Source organism: Carassius auratus, chromosome 34 (assembly GCF_003368295.1).
Source record: "Carassius auratus strain Wakin chromosome 34, ASM336829v1, whole genome shotgun sequence".
In the NCBI taxonomy this organism is placed as follows: Eukaryota; Metazoa; Chordata; class Actinopteri; order Cypriniformes; family Cyprinidae; genus Carassius; species Carassius auratus.
The window spans coordinates 22264466-22286346 of NC_039276.1; the positions used below are offsets into that span (position 1 = coordinate 22264466).

Here is a 21881-nt window from a genome sequence, read left to right on the forward strand (position 1 = left end):
GTGATGTGGCAGAGGACTCTGAATGTCTGAGACTGCATTGAAAGACTGGGATCAAAATTTGATTTAAACCATGAAATAAAATGAAGGATTTAGGGATTTGAAAAATCTAAATTAAAATGAATGAATTTCAAAATTATAATCCCTTTAAAGCTTGACTTTATAATAATAATAATGATAATTGTCTATTTTTTTCAAACAGTTTATTGATCCTTATACATTACACATCAGGCTTTTATGGCTAATATAGATATCAAAGAATATGCAGTTCACTCAAGGAGGGATAAAGCAGCTTCATTTTATTCAGAGGCCCAAAATGAGCAAAAATATGCAATTTGGCAAAGCTGTTGATTTTAATATGGCCAAAAAGTTGAAATTCAGATATCTTATAATGTAAATCAATGAGATCTTTATAACAGTATGACAAACTACTTACATAAAATGCATATAAATGTACATTTTCACTCTGCATCTCTCAATGCATGTGTCTTATATTTAAATTATATTTAAAAACATGCAATGCAATAATAATTGAGATATGTACAAATGACCTTTCAACAAAAGCCTGTTGTATCATGTTTGACATCGACACACAAGGTGGACATTTCTACAGTGATGCTAAAAGACCTTTTATTTGGTAAAAAAAAAAAAGTGCTAAAACAGTCAGTCAAATGACAGAAGGCCTGTAGTGGATTGCGTACAAGGTTTTGATCATGTTGATAAATTACATTTTATAAATACATTTTAGCATCAAATGTAACACAGTAGGCTTGATAGAGTTAATGAATAATAATAATAATATACAAAATCTGTTCACTCAAATTGTTATGTAATAAAATACGTTTTAATGAAAACAACTGAAGTAAATTAAGAAAAAAAAACAATATGAATAGTGGTCTCAGACATTTGGACCCTACTGTTTTTCTTAAAATTATATTCAAACATTTAAAGTGGGACTTCATTGTCTCTATTGTGAATTGATTGGATTGTGAGTCATTCTGAGTGTTCATCTTTCTTAAGATTATCAAAAGCCCACATAGCATAATGGACATCAGCAGAAAAGGAAAGACAAAAATACATTGTTGAAGAAAAGATCTGGGACATACATAAAGAAAGCTAAATTTCAAATGAATGTTTTTTGTGGCCGCATTTAAATGCATTATGGTCTTTAAAAAACTGAATAAATATTCTCAATAAAACTCCTGTTTTCAGATTAGCATAGTTTAAATCCTTCGTATCAATACTTTCGACCATCTTCTGACCCACGTCCCACTGTAAGAATAAGAAAAGGCTCAAGAATTCAACAAGTCATTACAAACGCCTTTATTCTCTTTACACACATCCTGTGGAACAAATACAAGGCAAATATCTGTATCGATGCAAATCCCCCTCATGTTTGCTGATGTGAGTGGCACTCAGCGCTCTGAGTGGATCTGAGACGGGGGTGCGGAAGAACAGACCCCCACCACACAGACCCACACGCGGACGCATGAAAAGCCACATCAATTTCAGCACAGACAAGCGCCGTCACACAGATTAGGCAGCCACAATGCAGCGGCCTCTTATCTCCACCCACAGGAGGAGGGCAGCCTGATCTGCGCAGGATGGAAACATTCTCACCACGTAATGGACAAAATCAATTGTTGCCCTCCTCAATCAATGTGACCCCCTCGCGCTCTGCTCCGAGAATCCCGCTGTAATTGAAGTTCTCCATAGTGTGGGACGGTGGTTTGACCGGGGTGCAGGCCGCTGATATCTGGCCAGGTGCCTGCGGCTCAGAACAGCAGGAGCAGGTAGAGAAGAATATGACTCACCTGGATGCTTCTCGTACAGACACACCTGGTTAAACCAAACACATTGGAGCATTATGGGTAGAGAGTCCACTTGTCCATTTAAGTGGACATTGATCATTTCAGAAAGCGTAAAACTGACTATATGGAACTGGCTAAACTTTCTTCCAACCCATCTCCATTTTAATGTTTTTGCCCAAGTCTTTGCCCAAACTATGACAATAATATAAAAACAATTACTTAAATATATATTATATTAAATATTATACATTACAATTTGAATACTATGCTAATGTAAATAAAAAGTTAAATCATTTTATTATTTATTGGCCTGTGATATACTTTTATAAATCTAAATAGACTGGTTTAATTGTAGTTCAAAATATTATTTAACATCACTGAACCATATATACATTAATTTATATCAGCAAAATACATTTTAAATACAATGTACAGTGTACATTTTAAATATTTTTTACAGTGTATTTTTAGCCTTTATTATTATATTTTTATCATTTCAATTTTAGTTGAATTTTTAAGAATTTTGTTATGTGCTTTTTTTGTTTAATTTGTATTGTTTTTATTTATTTCCAGTTATAATTTTTTTTTTCAGTTATTTGTCATTTTTATTTAGTTTAACTTTTTCATATTTTGGTTTTATTTTATTTAAACTTTATTTTAATTAACAAAATGTTTTAGTTTTAGTTAAAAAGAATAATAACAACAACCCCGGTGTGAACAAAAACAAAATAATATTTATTTAAATATGAATTTATTTAAGCCATTTTTGAACGATTTCCATTCAAACTGCAATTTTGTCAATATTAATGCGATTTGGAAAATATTGTTTAGCTGTATGCATGTAACTATAAAAAAAAACATTATCTTTGAAATTAGTTAAAAAATTCCTGAGATGAAATAGTTATTTCTACCACAAAATAAAGGGTGGTTTTTAGATGTCCTTGAAATTACTGTTGATAGTGAAAATGTGAAAACTGTGTTTTGTTTTATTTTCTAAATGTCCACAGGGCCATAAGTGCCTATAGTTTAAAAAAAAGCACTCATACAATGGAGTCCTTTAGCAAAGACAGCCCGCATTACCTCATCCAGAGACTGATTAAATATATTAAAAGAAGAGCAGGATTTCAATTGTGTTATTGCCCTGTGAGAGAGTTTGATTAATTAGCATATTTGCTTTCTCATTTAGAGGCATTGAGAATTCCTCCAAAACATCATTTTCCATGCGCCTAAAAATCCGCTGTCACAATGTCTTTTCTCCGTCGAGAATTTCACAGTGCGAGAACAATGAACCCGAAATGTCTAAGTTATAATTATACCTAAGATGACAGATGACAGTTAAAAACTTAATTTAGAATAAAAATCTCTTTTGACTGAGTTGCACGGTGGAGAGAGAGAGAGGGATCTCTCCTTTAGAATGGTAATTACTCTGCCATTTATTATTCGATCAGCTCACGCAATTAAACGGGTGTGTGGAGGACACAGCTGATAATAAAGTGAAGGGAAAGAGAATGCTAATTAACCTCAGGGATGGCTGCTCCTCATTCCTCACGTCTGCCACCAGCGTCCCGAGCTCCTCCACGCTCCATCTAGTGGTGCCGTGACCCGGTCGGCAGGTCCGAACTTCTGCACGTTCTTCTCTGCTACGGTCTGCAAATGGAGTTACTGAGAGATATAAGGGGTGTTTATTATTCACAGGCATTTGTATATTCATGATCACAAGTCACAATGGTGTTTACCACACTGTTTCGGAATGATGGTTTTCCAAGGTCGCGTCGCATCGTATCGCACGCTTTCACTGAGTTACCTGAACTGTATTACTTCCTCTGGGAAACAGTGGGAAAATAGTGTCTGTATACTAGTGCTGCTCTATAAGCCAAATGTTCCTGTGGCTCAGCGGTAGATGATTGCGTTAGCAGAACAAAAGGTGGGTTCGATTCCCAGGGAACACACATACTGATAAAAGAATATATAGCCTGAATGCATGAAGGTGCTTTGGATAAAAGTGTCTGCTAAATGCATAAATGTAAATAACTTGAGTCGTTGTTTATGTCTGTAGTACAAATGTTTGATATTGTTTCCTTAGGCAAACTCCACTGAAGTGGGAAATAATAGGACGTTTAGAAGGAATATTTGGACACATATGCATTAAACGAAAAACGGTCATTCATAGAGAAAGTACACCTGACACAACGGGATAAATCAGGAGCACCTTCTGAAAAATGTTCAGAACAATGTGTGTGTGTGTGTTTGAGGAGAAATTATAAGATTGCATCCATATGCTTTCAGAAGAAGCTTTGAACTTCTTTCAAAGAGCCAAACCTGGTTTCTGACGGACTGCCACACACTGATCCTGACATCATTTCAGAGGCATTCATGTGCAACACTAAACTGCTTCCTAGATGAGCCATTTAAAGGAATAATTCCGCTTAACCCTGCTGTATCAGATTTGATGCACAAATTCCGAAGGCCTCTAGATTATAAACATGATCAGCATGCAACCTGTTGTCCTTAATCTACATGCCTTCTGTCACATGACTGATCATTTCAACTTTTTTAGCAAGTAAAAGTCCTTTTAGTTTCATTGTATAACATTCACCCTTCATGTGGTGGTTGTTGTGAATTTTTTTAACTGATTTTTATAAAGTGCATTTAAGAATAACACTTATTGTTAATAATATTTCAAGTATAGCAACTTGATTAAAAAATGTATCAAATATGATACAACAGACTTCCAAGAAGCATTTATTGGTCATCTCTCATTCATCATTGCATTGCATTATATGTTTTGCCCCTACAATAAATAATACAGTAAATAATAATAATGGAGTAAATTATACAATAAAAATAACAGTTTTGATTGTAATATCTCAGCTCAGTCTTTTTTTTTTAACTGTTTCATTTCAAAATTCTTTTTCTGAATATCATTTCAAATTTCAGGCCTTACAGAGATAAAGGTATAATAATAAGGAATAATTAAAATCTTAAAATGAAAATGATTTGAAAATACCTTCTTGGTTTACTTTCTTTGCTGGAATGTAAAAATAAATATTTCAAAGAATGTTCACACTGCTCTTTTCCATACAATAACTCTTTTGACTGAGACTTTTGATAATCTTCTCCAGTCTAATTTACGATCATTAATATTCAAACTTCATGCATCACTAGACTAGATACAAGCCATGAGAAACAATGATAGTTGGCAATTTTGCAAACAAAAATAAATAAATAAATCAGTGAATAATGTGTTACACATAAGAATTAAATCTTTAATGATATTTAATTGTGTTTTCCTCTTCTAATTCTTTCCCTTTGTCTGTACTGTATGCTTTTGTTACATGGAAAAGAGCAGCATTAACATTCTGCTAAACTATTTATTTTCTATTCCACAGAAAAGAGGTTTGTAATGACACGAGAGGGAGAAAAGGATGACACAGTTTTCATTCACAGTTTTTTATCGCAATTATTCCCATCAACTTGGCTGCTCTTAGTAGACCATCATTGGCTCACGCCACTGAACCAGAGTGATTCCCATCTGTGTATCGAGTGTGTGGCAGATTGAATGTGGCAGATTGATTAAATAAGATGTTAAAATTCAGCTCGGTTGCATCTGCCGTATAAAGAAGCCTCCTCCAGGTGGACCGCACATCTTTCTGAGAACATGCAATCAGCACATGTTGTCATTCTAAAGTAATGCTACAGTAGGCCCAAATCTGCCACACTTCCAGCAGAGGCACTTCATCCCGAGCTGAGAGTCAAAGCCATCATTCGGAGCTAGTGGCCACTTCCGATGGAGAGAAATTTACATTTAGTTGAAAATTTCACATTTGTGAGAGCCAAAGAAAGGAAGAAAAATCCAATCTGCGGTAATAGTAGCTGTAGTTTGGTTTCGCCGTCCATTATTTGCATTTCTCAGGTACAGAGCTTTCCTCCGGCAATACGGTAACGATTCACAAATCACTGTCGCCGCACCAGTCAAGGGCTCAATAGACCATTGTACCTGCGAGTGTAATTGGTGAAGGCTTGACAGAGCCACGAGTCGTAACAAAGCTCTCTCGCTTTAGGGCTGAGGGATGATTTTCATAATGTTAGCGCTAAATGAGCGCGGAGGTCTCGAGGTCCTGGCACTGAGTGACACAGGCCCTGATGCACACACACGCACAGATAGAGAAGAGCAAAACACACTCGCTCTCGCAGCGACGCCAAACACACATCACTGCCAATTAAAGAATCTGATACGCTGTCAGCACCTCTTTCACCACCAATTTGACCAACTTTAGGACATGGGGATAGCATGAGTCTCCCCAATGATCTGACCTTGAACTAACAGCATGACAAACGCTGACGAAACATCAAACTAATGTTGTTTGAGTCATTTTACAGATTTGTTATTTTGAAAAAGGAGTGGTGTTACGGCATAGAATAATTGCTCTTGAATTAGTCAAATCTTGTCAGTTTATTTCAGTTGAAGAGGTGGAAAATTAACGTCAATACACCACAAAACATTATACAAATGACAGCACGAGACAGGAAACAGAAAAAATGGCCAAAATTTTTAAAACCGGAACTTTTAGTAATGATATTTAACTGTTTGTCAAAGCGATACACAACAATGTGTGAATGTCAATAAGAGAGGAAAATTTTGGATATCGAAGTGTGAATCATTTTGAAAATAGCACACACTTTAACTGAATGTTATTTTTATTAGGATATTTATTTATTTATTTATTCATTTAATGCAGAAAAGGACCATAAAATGCTACATTACAAACCTGTTAATCTGTTTAACTGCAAGTTACCATATTGTGTGCAATTTAACAGTAAAACCCTGTCAAGTCTGTGGCTTTTGGAAGTAAAAGCAATGAATTACCATATAATGTATACTGTAAAAACTGTAAAGGTCAACCCTAGAAATTCCCTGCACATAATCACATATTTATTTACATAATGCATAACTGTTCATTTTGGTTGATTTTTGCTACATTTTCTGTTATTTAGTGAAAGTTTAGTGTCATGTGTGTTACCATGATGGTGTCTTGTAAATGTTCGTTCGTCCCTGTGAGCCGTATATAAGACTATTGGCCATTTTAATAGATGGGCAACTTATGAACTTACATGTGATTTGCTATTTTACTATCTGTATGGTGCTTATCAGTACATTATAAGGTACAAAGCAGATTTTTGTACTTCGGGTAGGTGAACATTATATGATATAGGTTATGAGTTATGCACCGATATGCCATCCTGTAATACACATACTGTATTTTTTATGGTGAGGGTTGAAAATCACCAATACGTTGTTGTCATAGTTTGCTATCTCCAAATACTTCTTGGGGTCCCTGCACTTATGACAGATTCGAGTGAATGTGAAAGCATCATTGTAACCCTATGTATACTGTATATACTGTACATCTTACTCCATGTGTGCAGTCAGAAGCAAACGCATGTAAATCACAGTCAGCGGGGTCAGTGATGATGGGGGTCAGTGTTTGGCTGAATGTGTGTCTCAGCCCTCACGTCCTGACTGTACTCCTGAAGATCATTTCTCAGTCCTGTGCTAATAGAAAGATTCAGCACTTTCTTCCCGCACTTCCACTCTTTCTCTCTGAATAAATGATGCCTGAAATTTTTATTCTCTTTATAATGGAATTTCAATGGCCTTCGCTGCAAATCTACTGGAAATTTTTGCATATGAAAAGCGAAAAATTAAATGTTAACCACGTTTTAATGTGATTAAGGCTGACAGAGACATTATTTCAGCTAATCACTCAGTGCTGACGAGCTCTAACGGGCCGCTCTGCCCGGGAAGGTTTTCATCACACGCCGGGTAGTGTTCAGCTGCACTGCTTGTGTGCTTTTAGTCAAACTGTTTGACATTAACAGAAACCATAAACATGTCGATGTAATAAATCAATTAACCATCACCTACATTCACATGAGATGTACGTTTAATATGTATTTAGGGTTCAAGTATGTTCTCTGTGTTCAGATGAATATATATGAACAGGTCAAGCCTTTGTCAAATCAGATGAGTTCAGCTCTGCTGTGTGTTCACTGCTGTCACCAAACAGAGAAATACAGGATGAAGGATCCACTTTTACCATCTAAACTGGGTATATTGTGTGTGTGTGTAGTGTTTTCATATGCCAGAGATGGCCTTAGGCATAAGCTTTGATCTCCTAAACATCTCGAAAGGAAAGGACTTTTCCTTGGGAATGTGTCTGTATTTATAGCTGGTTTAAAGTGTATATCGGGCTTTTAGTGCTAGAGGGAGAGAATCATTAAGGCGGACAGATAAAGAGGTTTAACACTTCGGCTGTACTGGCAGAGCGAAGTCTTTTTCAGTATTTGTATTTGGGTTGGATATAATATCTGTCTTTGTGCATATAATGTCTAAAGGTATGTACTTGTTTAGTAACTATACTTATGAGTGCCAAACGTGTACACGCATGTAGTAAATAATATGGCAACCCACTAGTGAGGACATTTTACTGATGTTCAGAAGGCTTATAAATCAGCCAAAAGATGTTTTGGTATACAGTACATCTAGTATTCTGCACATGTTTCTGTGCTGGGGAAACACAGGTTTGGTGAGGGGACAGAAAATATCATCAACCTGATAGAAATCAATGGAAGTCTATACAATGTCTTTACTAACATAGTGGGAAAAAAAATGTGTTTGACAGTTTCTGCTCATTTCTCCGGTGTAATGCACCTACAGTCACTTGCATTCACTGAGACCTATAATTCTAATTGTAGTAGGAAATATTAACACTAATTTAGGCTGCATTATGACATTTTTCACTTTTGTATATATATATATATATATATATATATATATATATATATATATATATATATATATATATATATATATATATATATATATATATATATATACATATATATATATATAAACATACTGAAAACTATACAAGTAAGATGAATCAAGTCCAAACACTATGTAGTGAGTAGTGTCCAAAACCAAAATCTTATGTAAGTCTTATGTGTCTTATATTCATTAGTTTTCTGCTCTTTTCACTCAGCTAACTTCATGAGGTGCATCCCGGTGTGTGCTGGACTCTCACCTGATTTTCTTCATTATCCACTTCAAGCATTTATGAAGATTAAAAGGTTTAAGGCAATGCAAAACATAAATTCTAGTCAAGTGAATCTAAAATTATGCTGGTATGTACAGTATATGCAATATTTATCATTTCATAATATATAATTTTATATAAATATAAAAATATATATTATAGTATTCGAAAATGCCACATATATTATTATTATTAATAATGTTAACACAGTATATGTACTTATTTTTTAAGTGTATTAAAAATAAGTGTAATTCATTAATTGATCAACAAAAGTTCAGTACCACCTTTCCCTGTTTAAATATCTTTTTTTTCTCTCAGATCTGTGTGCATGTGTTTGCATGTGTGTGTGTGTGCGTGTGTGTGTGTGTGTGTGTGTGTGTGTGGTGGAGAGATGAAGGAAAGAGGGATGAGCTGATGGAGGAGTGAGAGTGGGATGGAGATCACAGCGGAATGTTTTTCATCCTCACAGCAGTGGACAACTGGAAGGACACAAGCACAGATGCTGACTGAACCTCGCGGACACACACGCACACACACGCACACACACACACACACACACACACACACACACACACACACACACACACACACTAGAGGAACTGCAGATCTGCTCCTCCACTCTGAATGTCCTTCTCTTTTTACTTTATCAACGAGATTTTGATCTACATTACAAGGTACAGTGTCAGAAGAAAAAACGTCTGCTGTGTGAATTTGAAATCAGTGGCACGTAAATATCACATAATAGGTAATATTCAGCCTCAAGCATTTGATGCATCGCATCATCATCATCGATGAGCAACTCACAGTTTGTGACAAAAATGTTTGGTAAATATGAATAAAATCAGACAAACCCTTAAAAGAAGATGCGTTAAATACTGTACTGAGAGAAGACATGATGTCACTGGCTGCCAACGGAAGCGAGAGAGGGAGAGAGAGAGTGAAGGAGAGGATGGGGGCGGAGGGTGAGAGAGAAAGAGAGAGAGAGAGAGATGGGGGATATGGAGGGGAGAGATCATCAAGATGTGACAATTGTGACAAGAGCCAAGAAAGTGTAGCTGCTCTGAACGTCACGTGAATTTCCCCGTCTCTCTCTCTTGGCTCGCAGCTGACAGCTTAATGTGAGCCACATGCAATATTTATTCCCATCCACTGTCAGACTGTCTAGCTGTCCACAGGAGTACAAAGAATGTCACTTATTAGAATAAAAGCAGGGGAACCGGCGGTAATCAAGGACATATGTACATCAGCCGAGAGCGCTCACCTCATCTCTCTCTCCTCTCCGGCTCTGGTAACTAGCTCTCAGGAGCCATTTGTGGCTGTACTAAATTCATTTCTTTATCTCATTAGTGCCGGCAGGCCGCGGGATGCTCGCTGTGACATGTGCGTTTTGTTATAATGCTTATCACAGAACTAATAAACAACAGCGATCACCACGGCGGTGAGCGTCGCATGCTATCATTAGCCCTAATGAAAACACCTGTAGTTTGGGAAAAAATCACCCCATCCGGAGCCAAAACAGCAGAGGTGAGACAGAGCTCAGAGACAGAGCTAGACGAGTCTATCTGATGATAAAGCAGTAGAAGGAGCACGAATAACACATATAGACGAGAGTGACGAGATGAAGATCTGATGGAGAATGTGTAAACATTAAAGCAGCATGGTTTTTGCTTCATATATCCATAAAATGACCTTCATTGCAGTTAGCATAAAGTGCATATTTCCAGCAACATGCAAAAATGGCAACATGACATATAGATTTTGCTTTCTAAACCTCATTTATGTTACATGTAATTTAACTTTAAAAAGTAATATTTACAAAATGACATGTTTAAATCTTAATTTTACCACTGAATATTGCTCTTAGTTATGTCGTTTTGTGTTCATTTCTGTCCATCCTGGCCTTTAGATTTAGCATTGTTTTCTCCTTACTCTTTAGACCTGCAACCCAGTCGTGACTCGCCAGTTGAGAATCACTGCACTAGCATTTACACTGTGCAAGACAACACCCGTGATCCCACTCAGTGGAGAAATGAAAAACCCAAGGGTGCACCGCGCCATCATGCCATCAAATGTTCAGGAATTTGTGACTTTGTCATAGACATCCAGTGAAAAACTTGGAATGTAGACATGCAAGTTCATATTTCCAATGTCCTGCAATCTCTCTTGATTTCATGATGACCCAGGTCAGAACCATTCTCATTTCTATCCATCAAGCGCTCAGTCGAACTGTAAGTGCTCTTAGTGTTACGTTCTGAAATGTGTCAGAACGCAATTCCAAGTCTGCATTTTCAGTGTAGTCAAAGATGGCCACTACAGTTGCATTAGAGTATACTTTCATCTGTTTTCTCTTTCAGGTCAACTACTGTCACAGTGGAAGAAAATATTGCTGAGCAAGCCAGTTCAAGTTTGTAATACAACATATGTATAGCTAGTTGACATTTGTGTAAAAGAAGTGTCCTTAGTTGTATTCAATGTGCACTCACAGTGAAAAAAAAAAAAAACAACAGATAATTTAACTCTAATGAAAATCAGGAGTACGCTTATTTTGATGTGCTGACTAACATAGCAAAGCACATGCATTTTTATTTTAACTTCAGTGTTAGTCAAAAAAGTACTCTAAAGTTCAGATAATTGCAAAAACTAGGCAATAAAAGATTTGCATTTCATTGTAAATAACACGTAAGCAAGCGTTTTGAAAGATTGCAATTGAGTTTGCACTTAAGTATTATAAGTTCTGTAATAGGTGCTCTTTTAAAAGTAGGAGAAAGTGTATTTCTTTTTCACAAGGGGTATAATAACACATATTGTTGAACTTTTGAAGGAAACTCTATTGTAATACCGAGGTGTGTTATTGTCAAAATGACACAAGAGTAATTTGAGAAAGAGTAAGCACTTGATTATGGGTCTGTTGTACTTGTGTAGAGTGTGTTTCTACACAGATTTGCATGTGGATAAATGCAAAGCAAAGTCTTGTCAGGGTGAACAACTGCAACAGAATCGCACTGAGATTGATTCTGCTTTTTTTTGTGTGAATCCTGCAATAATAGGGGTGAATCTGAGTCTCTGAATGCTCGCTGTGATCAGAATCTGCCGCCTGTGAGCAGGTGAATGCTGAAATCAATCATACTGTCAGAGCATTTACCTGAACAACACAAACAAACACTCCAGTCAAGAGCTCACAGCTGATAACACAGATACAGACACCTTGATGGACACACACACACACACACACACACGCAGCACTTTATTAATGCCATCTGCTTCTGTTTAAACTCAGTGTCAGTCGTCTCATTACTGGATCTCCAGCCACAAGCCCGGCGTTCAGCAGGGACCCGCCGCTCCTCATGGGAAAGAGAGGCCTTTCTTCCTTCAGGAGACCACAGTTTCCCAGAGGAGACAGACCCACGGGGTTTCACAGTGTGTGAACCCTCAGACATATTCCCAACATCTTTCTCAAACAGCCACAGGAAACAGCAGTTCCCCAGTCCTTGCTTGGAGCCAGTGGTTTTGCACTCTATAAAGTCTCTTGCGGTTGGCTGGGGCTTTCAGACTAGTAGCTGCGGACTAAAGACAGAGTTTTGTGCTCTCTGTGTTTTATACATATCCTGTGACAGATGTGGATCAAGCTCATGCTCATCATATGGATTAAATTTTGCTTTATTTTACAGACAAAAATCTGTATCGAGGACATGTCATTTGAATAAAGAAATTCAATTTACATTATATTCAACCTGAAGCCTAACTCTCTCTAAAAACGAATATTCATCAATTCATTCAATCAGGGACAATACACAATAACAATTCATAAAATCAATGTAAAATGTGCCAAATGTAGCAAAGGGGGTAATGTAGCGACCCGTAGTCCCAGGGCAGACTGAATGAATGAATAAATCTGTACATAAATACCAACATTTTAACACTGATATCCCTATAAATGTTCACATTCAGATTTGTTAAAACCAAATGTAAACTTTTTTTAAAGAGAATTCTTAAAAAACTTGTATTTCTACTTAATTTCTTTTTTAACATATTCAACTTCTATTGGGAGTCAATCATACTTTCATCTAAAGGCTAATGAAAACTGACTAAAAGTATATGTATATATATTATATCAGTATTTGGGAGGGAAAATATATTTCATTTAGGTAATTATAAAAGTCATATTTTCTATTTTTAGAATTAAACACAATAATTATTTGTTTATTTGTGAATTTATGAATACAAATGAGCTTCTATTTAAACATGTGGACATGGTTGTAATGATTATAGAAGATATACACTACTGTTAAAATACTGGGTTTTCTTTTTCTTCTGTATTCTGAAAGACATCTTTTATTATTAATAACAAATGCAATATTGTCAAATATAATTACAATTTAAAATAACTGTTAACACACATATATATTTGAAAATATAATTTATCCTTTGACGTAAAGCTGTATTTCCAGCATCATTCCTCCAGTCTTCAAAGTCACATGATCTTCAGAAATCACTCTAATATAATGATTCGCTGCTCAATAAATATTTCTGATTATTATCAATGTTAAACACAGTTTTTGCAAACCTTGATACTTTTTTTCAGGATTCTTTGATGGATAGAAAGTTCAAAGGAACAGCATTTATTTAATATAGAAATCTTTACTGTCACTTTTGATCAATCAAATTCATTATTGATGAATACAAGTATCATATAGAAAACAGTAGTGTGCTGTGTTACATTTTATCAGTCGCTTTTTTTTTTTACCAAAGAATGACCCCAAACTATAGCTAAGTTCAGCCCCCCTTCACACATATTAATGCACAAGTATTTCACGTGAAGCATCCTGCTAAGACAGCTGCTGTGAGGCATTAGTGCTGCAGCATTCAGTTGGACTGAATGTCCTCTTCCCTGTCTCTTAAAGGTCAACACACCTACTCAAGAAGACACACCAATTTACCTCTTGAGGACATTAGAAAGCGCTGGAGGGGTTCACATTTACACTGTAAAACCCCGGCCAGACGTCTGCTGCAAATGAACTAACCCCCGTTCAGGAATAGAGAAAAGATGTCAGATGCTTATAAAGGTTAAGCTTCATAAATAAAGCTCCAGAGATGCTTTTGAATTGATTGATTAACTACTACTGAATGCCACGGTGTAAACAGCTGAGTTTGAAGCTTTCTATAGGACAGAGAGATCAACCACTAATACTAATACAAACACGCATTACAACGCATTACTTACTGTACACTTCAAAGGACAAATGTTCACACACAACAGACTGGATTGAGGAGTACACAAACCAAAATAGGTATATGTATGAATTTCTGTAAGGAACTGGAATTAAAAAAAGATCAGCTTTCAAGCAAGTTTTATAATCTAGACAAAGAAGAAGCTCAAATATAAGAGCATTTTTTTGGTTTCAACATGCTTCCATTTCAGTTAATTCAAAGTTTCGTATTAGTATTATAACCTAAAATGACGCCTTTGAGTTATATGGTACATGTGACATTCTATGTATTTAAACATGTATCATTGCAGAACCATAATCTTGATGTATATAATATGGTATAAGAATACAGCAGTAATTCAGTACTATGGTATTTCCATCTGATACTGTCACTTTACCGTGGTACCAGAGTGAAAGAGAGAGAGAGTGCATCCCTCATAAAGTCTTCATCAGAGAATACGTCTCACTCATAAAGATGACAAATACGGCCCTCATCATTTTTTACGAGCGGAGATGTGCGCGAAGCAGCAGGGCTGGAGGGAAGAACAGAAGAGCGGAAGAAAGAGAGAGCTGTGTGGTTAAAGTCTCCCCCGAAACATCACTCGTCCTGGACGTCTTTGATCTTCCTACCGTAATTACATTCACATCCAAACGAGCATCCAGCCTCAGACTTCAAACATGCACATGGACAACATTCTCACACACACACACATAAACATACATTTATAAAGCGCTGAGCTTAAGGAGGACAGCTAACTGAAATGCTCTGAACACGTTTAGTCAGGTAGCCTGAAAAGGTACACAGGCCTAATTTAGTAGCATCTGTATTAAATGGTTTTATTATTTAATCACTGGATGATTCTGACCTTGCTATCCAGATGTAGTGGCAGATGTCAAGCTAAAATTGATCAAATAAATAAATGATACTACATGAGACATACACATACCTGTAAAAAATAAAATGACACTTATTTCACAAAATATTTACTGAAAATGATAGGCCACATTTATTACACAAACAGAATTAATTTCTGCTTATAAAATAATTCTTATGCAAAAACATGAAAATTGGGTTTAGAAATGATAAACACAGAAATTATTTGTACGAATGTTTTGGAACCGACACAATTTTATGATAATGATATCACTGCTTCCTGCTCTGCAGGGTATATATTACTGCTACTGTTTTACACAATTCAGATGAATTAGCCACCACGTCACCAAAATGCTAAATAGTTCTGAATTGCTTTGAGACTGTGTTGAGCTAAAACTATTTCCACATCAGAAAGTATAGGTTATGATTGGACTGAAATGCTACTATATGCATACAGAAGTACAGAAGAGTATGTACTGTATACTGCCTACTGTGTTAAGGGTGTATAGGGTTAAACATTTGTGCAGAAAACATTTGAACATTTTGACAGAGATTCCTCCAGTTCATTTGCTCTTTTGCATACTTCACATTCGGACAAAATGTACGTGTATTATTTAATGCCTACTGAAAAGCAGTAGGATTCGTGCCGAATGAGAGCACTACGTGAGCCTGAGATGTTTTGTAAAGTTTATTCCTGAACAAATGTAGATTAAGTTCCGCTTTACATACATTTGTTTAGGCTTGTTGCTCACAATAAATATTGTTTATAATACATAGCATTATAATATAATTTATCTTCTGTTCTTAACACCAGTAAATTTAGGGGGCGTTTACACAACAGTGTTTTCAAACTGAAAACTCTCTCTCTATCTCTTTTGCATTTTGCGTACCAACTTCCAGAGGGGCACCATCCCAGCTGTTCAAAAAAAAAAAAAAACCTTCCATCATTCTCCCATTCTCTTCCAGAGAGAAGAAAACTAAAGAAAGTAAAAAAAAACAAAAAAAAAAACACCGGTATAAAGTTGGCTAGACGTTGGACGTTCGAGAGTCTCAAATTTAGGGACCATCTCTAAAGTTACATGTGATATTGTTATACATTAGCATTTTAGGAGAATGACTTGCAGTCATAAAAACAACTGTATTTGTTCATCTAGGTGTCAGCTATAATGCACAATTGAATTGAATGTTTGATATTTATTAAAATAAACTGTAAATCATATGTATATTATGCTACTTTTTCACATGCTCAAACGCTAATTTGAAGCTCAAGAGCATTTGAGGAGAAAGACTTGCCGTCATTAAACTATTGTAATGTCTTCATTTAGGTGTCAGCTACAATGCACACCTTATTTATATATATTAAAATACATTATAAATCATTTAGGTAAAACAATTTTGCAACTCATTTTTAATGGAAATACGATACAACAAAAATAATATTAATAATATGATACAGTGTTAGGTAGTAACTAGTTATATGCAATGGCCTTATATAATTTAATTACAAAATAAATTTAACTGTAATCCATTACATTAACAGAGAAAATCTTAATACTTTTTGCAAAAAAGATAAGATATGTTGACTAATCTAAATTTGTTGCTTTGCCTGTTTTTGATGTGCACACTGCCTCCTGCCATTTAATGGCCATTTGGTAAAGCAATGGTCTTCTGATGCTTTTGATCAGTTTTTCTTGTTTGAACGGTAAAAATACATTCCAAAAAAAAAAAAAAAATCTCAAAATCTCAAAACCAAGGAGAGGTGCTAAATGACATTTTTTCTAATCTTAATTCTAGTGATGTCTGACAGTAATCAGTGCTGAGCACTACTGTAAAGTTACCACTGCCTGGATTAATTGATGAAAATGATTAGCAGTCAAAACCTTCGTTAGAAAACTAATCTAATGTAATCAGTTACATTACTTCAATAAAGTAATTGAAATAGCTGCACTACTTAAAGCTGCGGTAGGGAACTTTTGACGCTCTAGCGGTTAATAAACAGAACTGCTTGTGTCTTGCGGAAGAACATCATAGCCGGAACTACTTCCCTCTGTTTATGTCTATGAAGAATCACAAAGGTACTGGGTTACTCCGCCGCGGTATCCCCGAAGCAATCTAAAATAGTCTGAATATAAACACTTATTATAGGTGCACCCTAGTGATTCAGGACAAGCTAAAAACACGGTTTGGAAAATGGATTCATGGTGTACTCGCTTATTATATACATTTTTCTACATTTTGAACACAAACAAAGTTACAGACCGCAGCTCTGATTGGTTGTTTCTTACCGGGAGCGGTCTGTAACTGCAAATGGCAATAGGACCACTGGGAGGAGCCAGAGGAACTTGATTTTTTTCACAGATTATCTGTCTCATATTCTACTGTCAGGACATAATGACAGGATTAACAAATATGTAAAAAAATATATATTTACAAAAGTTACCTACTGCAGCTTTAATGCATTTTGAATACTTGTAATCTGTAACCTATTATATTTCCAAAGTAACCTGTTCAACACTGGGTATTAGGCTATTCTATTATAAACATATCCTTAGACATTTCAGAGCAAAGGCATAACATGAGTGTCACGGGAATGCTGTGGTGTGTGTTTCAAAAATGTAACAAAAATTTGAAAAGAACAGCATTACAGCTCAAAACTGAGCTAAACATCAGGGACACACAATAGAGAGAGAAGAAAACAATGAATGATCATGACTTCACTCATGCTCTCTTTCTCCTAGCTTGTCTTAAAGGCTGAGATTGCAAGTTATCTGGGAGTTTGCTTTGAATACTCCTGTCATCATGAAGACGCGGGGACGACGGCCAAATGGCAGCGTGGCGTCTGAGAGGCAGACTGCAGCCATTAGCAGGCGGAGAGTGGTGTTTATTGTCCAATTAGAGGCGGGGCAGATCTACCTGTAATCTCCTGCTACAGGTGTGAGCCTCCTCTGGTGTCCCGTCCATGGGAAGCCAGTCATCAGCTGTCAGAGATGAGCTCTTTGATCTCCACATTGTTTGAGAGCAAGAAACGCCTGGAGCTTCTCTGGCTCTGAGACTTCACCTGTCCGCTACAAGCGCTCAGGGAGATTTATTGCACTTAGTAGACTGAGAGTCACACATAGGGAGATGTGCCACCTGAAGACGTCTTCCTGTCCATGACGGATGCTCCAGAAGTCATGAGTCACGGGATTTATTTGCTGCTCCGTCTGACGGAGACAGAGTTGCACTCTTCTGCGAGGAGCGTTTGATCAGTCATAAGTAAATCATTTCCTTTAGCTCTCAACACTGCTGTCAGACTGAAAAACAAATATGACAATATAATTTACTCGGGACAGGGTAGTGCTGACACACCAGAGGAGAAAACAAGCATTCCTTGAATGGGTGTATGTGCTGCGTCCCCATAGCTTCTTATGGTATGAATCAGTAGATACAGAGCTGCAGTCATTATGCTTTTTTTTGTAGGCCAATCTGGTTGTTTTGTTGGCCCTGCATCGCCTTAGTTTCCTCAGTAAAAACTCAACAGAATTTTTCCATCGGCTTTTGGAAAATAAGTTCTGCGACCAATAAAAGCGTTTGATTATTATGCATTTTGTTCATCATAATAACGAACACAACTTTTAATCAAGCCTAAAAACAAAGTAAAAAAAGGCAAACATCGGCTATAAACAAACTACATCACAGTCACATGACTTCAACGGGGATATCATTGAGCTTCTATCAACTTTTTCAATCTTTATTTGAAAACCCTTTTCCCTGAAAGGTTGAGTTGACTAGTTGGTGTGATTACTTTTAATGTCTTCCCTAGTTCGGAGCAATCACATTTTTCAAGACCAAAGGGGTTTATTACATGTGTATTTTATATTGTAGAATAAAACGTGAATATCTCAATAAAATATCTTGATCTTGTGTTGACCACGGGTCATATTTCTAGCATTTAACCGAAAACCTACTGACTTCAGAATGATGGAAGTGGAAATGCTAAAATGCTAACTAGCGCTGTGCATTGTTAGGGTTTTAGGGAGCGAGTTTTGTTGTGTACTAGAATAAAATCATTCATGCTCAGAAATGGCAAGCACTCTGAGCAGTGCACTAAACTAGGGAGCTGAATAAAGACCCCAACACACTTCAAGCGGAGATGAAGAACAAACGGGTGTGACGTAACTTCAGACAAAATCACAATTTGTTTCTGTGGTTTGAAACAGCTCGACAGCACAATCAGCAAAATCTCAGTCATTTTGACATTGGTTTGCATGATTGAGACAAACCACTGAGACAAACCAGGCTACAAATATAACCTTTTGTGAAATGTTGACACTTATTATTATTGGCGGGAAGGACTTGTCCCCCTCAGAGTCTATGGCGGTTACTCCCTGGGCTTAAGACACAACCAGATGATGTCTAAAAACTGAATAATGCTAGGTAACAAGCCACATCTGAGTTTCATCTGTTTGGAATCTGAAGGCTGCATAGATCCTTCACGATATCCCCCAATCCTGTGCATGCGGTGCAGCAGTAACCCTATTAACACTGTTTGCACTAGTACTGAACATTGTAGTCAGAAATAAGTCAGCTGTTATCTCATCTGAACTAGATCATTTAACGGTACATTATGGTTTCTTGAAATCCTGCTCTGCTTGCTTCCTTACGACTGAACTTCATACAGAAAACGCTGCCTGTTTAGTCATTGACTGAGTGTGCAGCGAGGAACATGCCTTCATGGTCTGTAGATCAGCCCGTACTCTGGAGTTCTTGTTTAGGGGGGCAGGGTTTCACAAGGCCCTGGGGATATATGGTGTGTGTAAACAGGTTCATTTAAATTAACGGACACAGTAAAAAAAGAAGAATGTCATTCTGCATTAGGTCATCTTTAAAGGAAGTCAGGTTTACTGACTCTTATTGGACACAGATGAGCCAATCAGAGGCAGATTTGCCTTCCCATTCAGGTTTGAATGATGCATTATGGGTAATGCTGGCTGAGCAAATGTTTAGAATGGAATAGTGTAATGTTTACTGCAGAAATTGTAAAAGTAGTATGTCATTTCAAACAGTGATACAACATGCGTGCAATCTACAATCTACCATGCTGTTTTCAGTAATGCATTATGGGTAATTTTGGTTATGCTTGACGTTTCTTTAATACCCTGACATGATTTTCTTGGAACGTCTCTCTCATGTGTTTCCAATTATGACAAAGTGTTTCACCAAACAAATAACAGTAAAAGTAACTGTGCAACCACACACTAAATAATGTGGCTCTCCATTTAAACACAGTGACTCTTACATGTCACCTTTCTAATTTTGTAAGCTGTATTTCATGCGGTCAGAAACCTCTGGTGTCTATAAGCGAGGAAATTATTGTTCTAGAGTTGTCTAACGGGAAATAAATGTGTGCAGTCATTCACGATATACTTGACAATTGGCAGTAAAATCACTCGGAGACCAATGTCTCACCCACAAAAATCAGAATTTTAAACAACAAAATGCTTAGCTAATATATTTTGTCTGTCATAACTCAAATACTGGGCTGAAATCAAGAGAGTGAAATGAACACAACATGTTCAAACTATTTTCCCAACACTTCTCTACAGAAGTGCATCAGAATCCAGACAAAACCAAAGACTGAAGAAAAACATGATCATGCTCAAAGGAGATCATTCGCAGTGATTCATTGGTGTTTTACATATGATATAAATTACTGTGTTGGCTTCCAGTCCTTCAGAGTTTTATGAGTCTTTTCAAGTTTTTGAGTCTCTTTTGAGTCTTTGATTGTATGGAAATAAGACATTTTAATGGGAAATGAAAACCATATGAGCACACAGCTTTCGGGGTGGGGTTTGTCTGATGCCACTTGAGGAAAGAGACCCTTAACATTATCAGTCTATCTGCAGTGACCTGCAGTAAAACACTGAGTGCACTTCAGCCGCTGATGTTGGAGGTCACTTCCTGTAGCTCAATAAACACACTCAGTCAGTCTGTTCTGGGAACAGTGTTGCTTTCAGTTTAATTAGATGAGTGTCCAGCTAATGTGCAGTTAAAGGTATAGTTCTCCAAAAAAAAAATGGAAATTCAGACAGTAATTACTCACCCTGATGTCGTTCCAAACCCATAAGACCTTCTTTCATCTTTGGAACACAAATTAAGATATTTTTGATGAAATCCGAGAGCTTTCTGACCCTCCTTAGACAGCAACACAACTGAAATGTTCCCAGGCCCAGAAACGTAGTCTATGTGAAATCAGTATTTCCTTTTGGGGTGAACTATCCCTTTAAGTTGATGTTGAAGAGTATTAATATTAGCAAACAGTTCTGATAGAGCGTTAAAGGCAGAATAACTTCATGACGCACCATTATTCAAAACAAATAAAAAGCACCAAATAAATTCATGAACAAAACTGTAACTTCTATTTTAAAGTGAACCCGAAAATGACTATTCAGTCATTGGGTTGTATTGTATAATGTTTTTTTTCTTCTTCTTCTTCTTCTGTTAAACACAAAAGTAAACACTTGGCAAAATTTCCTGGCTGCTCTTTACCATACAGTGAAATAAAATAGTGATCAGTTGTTATCAAACTCCAAATGACAAAAAAGCTCAATATAAAAGTTATATAAAGTTAAAACAGCCTCCTTATCAGTCTTTTGTGAATCATACAACAGCTTTGTTCTAAGGAACAGGCAGAAACTGACTGGCGCAAAGTAATTTCTTATTTTGAATTACTGTTGCAATTGTAGAAATGTGACAATCACAATCAGATATGATTAATTTATTCAGTATTAATTTCTTTGAGTGGAATTATCTGGTAATGGGGGTTACTGATAAAGTTTGTCTGGTGTGCTGCAAACGTGCTTCTTCATTGAAAATAAATCAGCTTTTATTAGTTTACTGATATGACTGGAGTCTT

General features: G+C 36.5%; 1 long non-coding RNA gene across 2 annotated transcripts in view; it reads right to left on the bottom strand.

Annotated features, from left to right (window-relative positions):
* Positions 1-408: 408 nt before the first annotated feature.
* The window catches only part of LOC113053540 (uncharacterized), a 59590-nt gene continuing 38117 nt past the window's right edge, over positions 409-21881 (bottom strand). For both annotated transcript variants that reach the window (XR_003277243.1, XR_003277242.1), the window contains 2 exons: positions 3329-3455; positions 409-1836 (listed from right to left, as the gene is read on the bottom strand). This is a non-coding gene — a long non-coding RNA (uncharacterized LOC113053540). The remainder of the gene's footprint in view (positions 1837-3328; positions 3456-21881) is intronic.